The sequence below is a fragment of the Arvicanthis niloticus genome, chromosome 13 (genome assembly GCF_011762505.2).
Source record: "Arvicanthis niloticus isolate mArvNil1 chromosome 13, mArvNil1.pat.X, whole genome shotgun sequence".
Taxonomy (NCBI): domain Eukaryota; kingdom Metazoa; phylum Chordata; class Mammalia; order Rodentia; family Muridae; genus Arvicanthis; species Arvicanthis niloticus.
In genome coordinates, this window is record NC_047670.1 from 73,275,482 (window position 1) to 73,282,638 (window position 7,157).

Genomic DNA, 7,157 nt, shown 5'->3' on the forward strand with positions numbered 1-7,157 from the left:
CCATAGGGGCAGCGCTCAAACATCTGTATCTCCAGTCCCAGGGCACCCAGCACCCTCTTCTGGCCTACACTGGCACTGCACACACATGCACATACCATGCATAAACACACACTTGTACATAGAATTAAATTTTTTAATTATTTTAAAAACATTTTAGCTGGATACTGTTGACAGTTGCCTTTAGTCCCAGCACTCGGGAGGCAGAGGCAGGAGGATCTCTGAGTTTGAAGCCAGCCTGGTTTACAGAGCGAGTTCCAAGACAGCCAGGGCTACAGAGAGATACTCTTTTTTTTTTTTTTTCAACTGAGCACAGATCTTTATTCACTAATAGGGTGACACTTTCGGCTGCCTCTCATTGAGGGTTTCACCAAGGTCAGTGTCCTCCTGTCAGGGGGAAGGTCCTGGTGGCCAGGCACCTGATTTGGAGAAGGACTTCATCCCTTCCTAGGATTTGCTGGTCTTTGTTGTCAGGAAGAAGGTGGGGAGGGACACAGGCCATCAACACTCAGAGGTCCATGATATCCCCAGTTGGGGATGCAGGGTAGTAAGGACTGGGAGTATCCCCCAGCCTCATCAGCTTAAGGGCCTCAGGAATGGGGCTCCTAGGATAGAGAAGCAGCTCTGGGCTCTTGCGTGGTGGCAGGGCTTTGGGAAAAGTCAAGGGGGACTGCAGTAGGGGTGGTCATTATGTAGGCTGAGTCAGAAGAAGTGGGTAGCTGTTGGGAACCACACTAGTCCCTGTTCGGGCACCAAAAATGTCACGGCCTGAGCAAAATGTTGAGGCCCGGGCTGCCCCGAGTTTGGAGGCCACTGTGTCCCGGTCCAAGCTGCCGCTCCAGTCCTTGGGTCGTGGTTCAGCAAGAGAGAGAGTGAGGACAGATTCGAAGAATGGAGACCAGACAGAGTGTGATTCAATCCCATTTATTCTTCAGTCTCCCCTCTTCTCTCCAAGCCCCAAGTCTTGAGTTCCTAGTCCCTAGTTCCTAGTCCCTAGTGCCTTCAAGTTCCAAGTTACTTCTTCCAAGTGCCAAGTGTCTAATAACTAACTCCAAGTTGTTCTCTCTAAAGTGTCTGATTCTCTCTCTGTCTGCCTCTGACTTTTATATGTCTCACTTCTAAGCCATGCCTTTTGGTCACACCTTTAATCATGCCCTTAGGTCTTGTCTCTAAATCTGATCTCTACACTTCTAAATCACTCTCTTAAGTTACACACCTTTAATCTCAAGGTATCTAAACCAAGATTATCGGAGTGTGCTCAGTTGTTGTAGGCTATTGTAATCCAAGTCACATGTCAGGGTATATGACTCAAGATGGCTGCAAAGCTGATAGCCGCTTTCTGCTAAAAGTCGGCCCCCAACAGGTAGCCATGTTCTTCTCAGACAGGAACTGCTTGTGCCAGGGTTCTCTGGCGTCCAGGCCACAAGACACCCCAGTGGTGGCCTGTGGGTCCCAACTTGGGGGGCCTCACTCCAGGGGCTGTTGCAGGATCATTATGGCTCGGGGTCCTGCAGATAGAGCAAGATACTCTGTTTTTAAAAAAAATGGGGGCTGGAGAGGTGGCTCAGCGGTTAAGAGCACTGACTGCTCTTTCAGAGGCCCTGAGTTCAATTCCCAGCAACCACATGGTGGCTCACAACCATCTGTAATGGGATCTGGCGCCCTCTTCTGGTGTGTCTGAAGATAGCTACAGTGTACTCATATAAATAAAATAAATAAACATTCAAAACAAACAAAAAGATTAAGATCTTTTAAAAATTAGTTATATACCTTTTCATCTGAAATAAAGGAAAAGATGAAACACTGGACCTGGCCACGCATCCCCAAATGTCCCGTCCTTCCTTGTGCCTGAGCAGTTCTGTCTGGTGTCCCAGCTCACTCAGGCAGCAGGGATGAGACTGCAGACAGCACAGGTTTGATTCCTTTTGCTTTGTCTCCTCATAGGATTTGCATTAGTGAGCAGCGGGGGTGGTGTGGTGGGTGGTGGTGTGGTGGGTGGTATGGTGGGTGGTGGGTGGTGGTGGGGTGGGTGGTGGGGTGGGTGGTGTGGTGGGTGGTGGGGTGGGTGGTGGTGGGGTGGTGGGGTGGGTGGGGTGGTGGGTAGGGTGGTGGGTGGTGGGTGGTGGTGTGGTGGGTGGTGGGGTGGGTGGTGGGGTGGGTGGTGGGGTGGGTGGTAGGGTGGGGGCGTTACCTTCAGCACCGTGGAGAGGGCTTTGCTAGATCACGGTCTTCCAGGTACTTAGAAGAACAGGGCTTTGAACTTGTCTCTCTCTCTGGTGAGTGTCTCTGAAACACATGTGAGTGTCTTGACCATAATCCCCTCCTATTTGATGGAGTCAGTGGAGTGGGCCTTGTCTTCCAAGTGTCCCCAGACTCCTTCAGCTTCTCTAGGAGGCCACTTGGCAGGGGCTGGGCGTGAGGGTCAGGACAGCTGGACTAAGCATGTTTTGTGCACCCAAGAGGGCCTTAAACTCTGTGTAGCCCAGGCTGGCCCAGAACTTGTTGAGATCTCATGCCTCAGTCTGAGTGCTGAGGTTACAGAATAAGCCTCCAAGCTCAGCTTTGGTCTAAAGCAATGCATCTCAACCTTCCTCATGTTTGTCCACACTTGAACACAGTTTCTAAAGTTGTGCTGATCCCCAATCATAAAATAATAATAATAATTATTATTATTATTATTATTATTATTATTATTATTATTATTATTATTTGGTTTTTCAAGACAGAGTTTCTCTGTGTAGCCCTGGCTGTCCTGGAACTCACTCTGTAGACCAGGCTGGCCTCAAACTCAGAAATCCGCCTGCCTCTGCCTCCCAAGTGCTGGGATTAAAGGCGTGCGCCACCGCTGCCCAGCCATAAAATTATTTTTGTAGCTACTTCATAACTATAATTTTGCTGCTGTGAATCATAATGTAAATATCTGTGTTTCCAACAGTCCTAGGCAACCCTGTGAAAGGGTTGTTGGGGATTGTGACCCACAGGTTGAGAACCACTGATCTGAAGTCTTTCCCCTGCCTTGTAGCTATGCTGAATGACGTTAGCTTACAGTCTCGGCTTTCTCAAGCAGAGTAGGTCTGCAGGGCTTCTCACTGAAGGGTTATTTTTATTTTGGTATAGACTCAGGAATGAAACCCATTCCTCGAGAAAGCTGCTAAGCAAGAGCTCCACCAGCTCAATTTCCAAAAACCTCCAGCAGGGGGCAGCAAACCTTAACATGTATCTCAACGCTTAGCAATTATTTCACTGAGAGTACTTTTTGTATGTGTGTTGGAGAGGAGCAGAAAGGTCTCCAACAACCCCTGGCTGACCTGGAACTCCCTATGTAGACCAGTATAGCCTTGAACTCTCAGATACCCTCCTCCTGTTTCTACATCCTGGACACCAGAATACAAACAAGAATACACTAGCAACAACAACAACAATAATAAAATCACATTGATTTATTGATTGTTTATGTGTGTGAGTGTGGAACTAAGAGAAAAGCTTCAAAAGATGGCCTGTCCTTCTACCATATGGGCCCTGGGTTTGAATTTAGATCATCAGGTTTGGCAGTGAACATTGTGATGAAACAATTATATTGGCCAAAGAGAACTTTTTTTTTTAATGATATTTTTATTTTATGTGTATTATTTTACCTGCATGTATGTCTGTGTGAGCACATGGACCTGAAGTTACAGACAATTGTGAGCTGCCCTGTGGGTGCTGGAAATTGAACCAGAATCTTTTGGAAGAGCAGTCAGTACTCCCAACCAGGGAGGGAAAGGTAACTTACTTTGTGGGTCATGGGTGACTTCAAAACAGCCGAATCACCGAAGCCCCGCCCCTGCGCTGGAGCCAGCCTCCTGAACACTGCATAGCTTTAACGGTGAACCTTTTACTTCCTGTACATGCTAATGCCTCGGGAGTCCGAGCAGCTGGGCCAGTATCCCCTGCACCTGGGGGTGGTGTCCGGAGTGTGTGACTGCAGCTGATGCTGAGGGTCTTTGGATGAGGGAATGTAAACCGGTCTGATCTTGGTGGGGTCGCAGCCGCTCTGCTAAGGATGTAACAGCTCTGTTCTCTACAGGAAGCAGCAGCAAAACTGCAACTTCAGAAACTTCACATAAAGTTCTGTGGAGAATCGTAGATGTAGCTCTCTTGAAAAGCCTGATCCCACTCTAGGGCTGTGATTTTGCCTTTTTGGTTTCTTCTTCTTCTTCTTCTCTTTCTCCTTCTCCTTCTCCTTCTCCTTCTCCTTCTCCTTCTCCTTCTCCTTCTCCTTCTCCTTCTCCTTCTCCTTCTCCTTCTCCTTCTCCTCCTCTTCCTCCTCCTCCTCCTCCTTCTTTTTTTGTTTTTGTTTTTGTTTGTTTTTCAAGACAGGGTTTCTCTGTATAGCTTTGGCTGTCCTGGAACTCACTCAGTAGACCAGGCTGGCCTCGAACTCAGAAATCCGCCTGCCTCTGCCTCCCAAGTGCTGGGATTAAAGGCGTGTGCCACCACCACCTGGCGCCTTCTTTTTAAAGGTTTATTTTATATATGTGAGTCACATTGTGCTGTCTTCAGACACACCAGAAGAGGGCATCAGATCCCATTACAGATGGTTGTGAGCCACCATGTGGTTGCTGGGAATTGAACTCAGGACCTCTGGAAGAGCAGTCAGTGCTCTTAACTGCTGAGCCATCTCCAGCACTTTTGGTTTCTTCTTAAGCTTCTCTCTTCCCTAATATTGTCTGTGTTTCAGTTTATATTAAGGTTTGATTTTGTGTATGGGTGTTCTGCCTGTATATTTATGTACTATATGCATGCAGTAACCACCGAGGACAGCAGAGAGAGTTGAATTCCCTGAAATTTGAGTTGCAGTCTGTATAGCTTGTAGGTTCTGTGACTTGAACTCTCTCGTCCTCTGGAAGAGCAGGTGGTGTGAACTGCTGAGCCATTTCTCTAGCCCCTTACATATACATTAAAGCTGAAAAGTATACAAACTATTCTGCTTTTCTTCCCTTCCACCCCTTCACTGGGGATTAAACTCAGTCTATCATAAATGCTAGGGAAGACCTTGACCCTGGAGCTGCACACCTGTATTTTCAAGATAGAGTCTCCCAAATTGTTCAGGCTGACTTCAAACGAGGGATCCTTCTGCTTCAGCCTCCTACATAGCCGTGTTTACAGGCATGCTCCTGCCGTAGCTCCTTACTGTGTATCATTTCTATCCTCTAATCCATTCTGCCCAAGAACGCCCCAGGCTTCCTGTGACTGAAAGCTTTTGCCTGGTCCATTCCTTTTTGTTTGTTTTGAGGCAGGGTCTCTCTGTGTAGCCCTGAATGTCATAGAGCTCACTCTGTAGATGAGGCTAGCCTCGAACTCTGGGATTTGCCTGTTTCTGCCTCCAGAGTGTGTGCACCACCACACTGAAATTCCCTGGTCTATCCTTCTATCTAATTGTCCCCACATTTACAGACATGACCTTTAAGTTTTAATTAAAATCTTACACAAATAATGTGGCTGCTGCTTCTTCTTCTTCCTCCCCCCCTCCCCTTCCTCCGCCCCCCTCCGCCTCCCCCTCCTCCTCCTCCTCCTCCTCCTCCTCCTTCTTCTTCTTGTTTTGTTTTATGAAACAGGGTTTCTCTGTGTAGCCCTGGCTGTCCTGGAACTCACTCTGTAGACCAGGCTGGCCTTGAACTCAGAAATCTACCTGCCTCTGCCTCCCAAGTGCTGGGATTAAAGGTGTGCGCCACCACCGCCCGGCACAGAATACTTCTTTTTATTTCTTGCATTTTTATTTATTTAGTGTATGTGTTCATTGCAGCGTGTGTGTGGAGGGGAGGTCAGAGGACAACTTTCAGGAATTGGTGTTGCAGGATATTTGATTACTGTGTATAGAAAACCTAATTGTTAGTAAAAGATAAAAGCTTAAATAGATATTGCATTTGTGAGGTGCAGTTAAGTGTGTCCTATAGAGATGCAGTTTGGGTGTGCCTCTAAAAGTCTCATTAGACAAGAATGCTCAAGAATGGAAATCTTTGATCTCTTGCCTCTAGCTTCTCCCCCTTTTCTTCCTCTCTCTCTCTCTCTCTCTCTCTCTCTCTCTCTCTCTCTTTCTCTCTCTCTCTCTCTCTCAGCTTAGAAGATCTTTATGGAAGGAACTTCAGGTAGATAGGGATTTTCTCTTTGGCTTGCAGGAAAACAGAGAAGGAGCAGGCAGGACACAGGTAAAACAATGTTCTAGGAAAGAGCTAAGGAACCCTCCTGGGTTTGGAGATGCTCAAGACAAAGGTAGACTAGCTCTGTAGACTGACTGACTCAAGAGAGAAATTTCTAAAGAGCTAGCAGTTTAGTTGTCGAATCAGCCTTGTAAATGGATAGTTTGTATATAGTTAAGATATAATCCCAGCACTGGGAAGCAGAGGCAGGCGGATTTCTGAGTTCAAGGCCAGCCTGATCTACAGAGTGAGTCCCAGGACAGCCAGAGCTACACAGAGAAACCCTGTCTGGAAAAACCAAAAACAGAAAAAGAAAAGAAAGAAAGAAAGAAAGAAAGAAAGAAAGAAAGAAAGAAAGAAAGAAAGAAAATTAAGTCACCTTGCTGAGCTAGCAGGTCTTTACCCTAGTTTATGCCTCTTGTGTCTTTATTGGTATAACAATGAGATAGTTTAAGCCGTTACAGCTGGTTTTCTCTTTACATTGGGTGGGTCCTGGGAGTCAAACTCAGTTCCTGAGACTTGGTGGCAAATGCCTTTACCACTGAGCCATCTTGTCGGTTTGTACTGTACACCTTTCTCACCCATCCCTGGCACTCTAGTTTTTCCTTTTCGAAACAAAGTAGCCAATAGGCCAGATTGGCCTGAGTCGAATTTACTGTTCTTGTCCCCTGCATGCTGAAATATAGGTATGCATCACCAAGCTCAAATAAAGGTGGCTTTTTACATTTTGTGGTGTGTGTGTGTGTGTGTGTGTGAGAGAGAGAGAGAGATTCTTGTGTAAGTGCATAGGCCAGAGGTCAATATGCTCCGTTTTCCTCTATGACTCTCCACCTCGATCTTTGAAACAAGGTTCCTCACTGAACTCTGATACTGCAAGAGCAGCTGGCCTGTGAGCTCCAGGCTCTTCCTGTCTCTCTCTCTCTCTCTCTTTCTCCATATGAGGACTACAGGCAAGCACCACAAGCACCACTTCACTTCCTT

The 7,157-nt window shown here is 46.9% G+C and overlaps 1 pseudogene; it reads right to left on the bottom strand.

Moving 5' to 3' along the window:
• Nucleotides 1-505: 505 nt before the first annotated feature.
• LOC117718520 (host cell factor C1 regulator 1-like) lies at nucleotides 506-1,491 on the bottom strand (annotated as a pseudogene).
• Nucleotides 1,492-7,157: the final 5,666 nt, after the last annotated feature.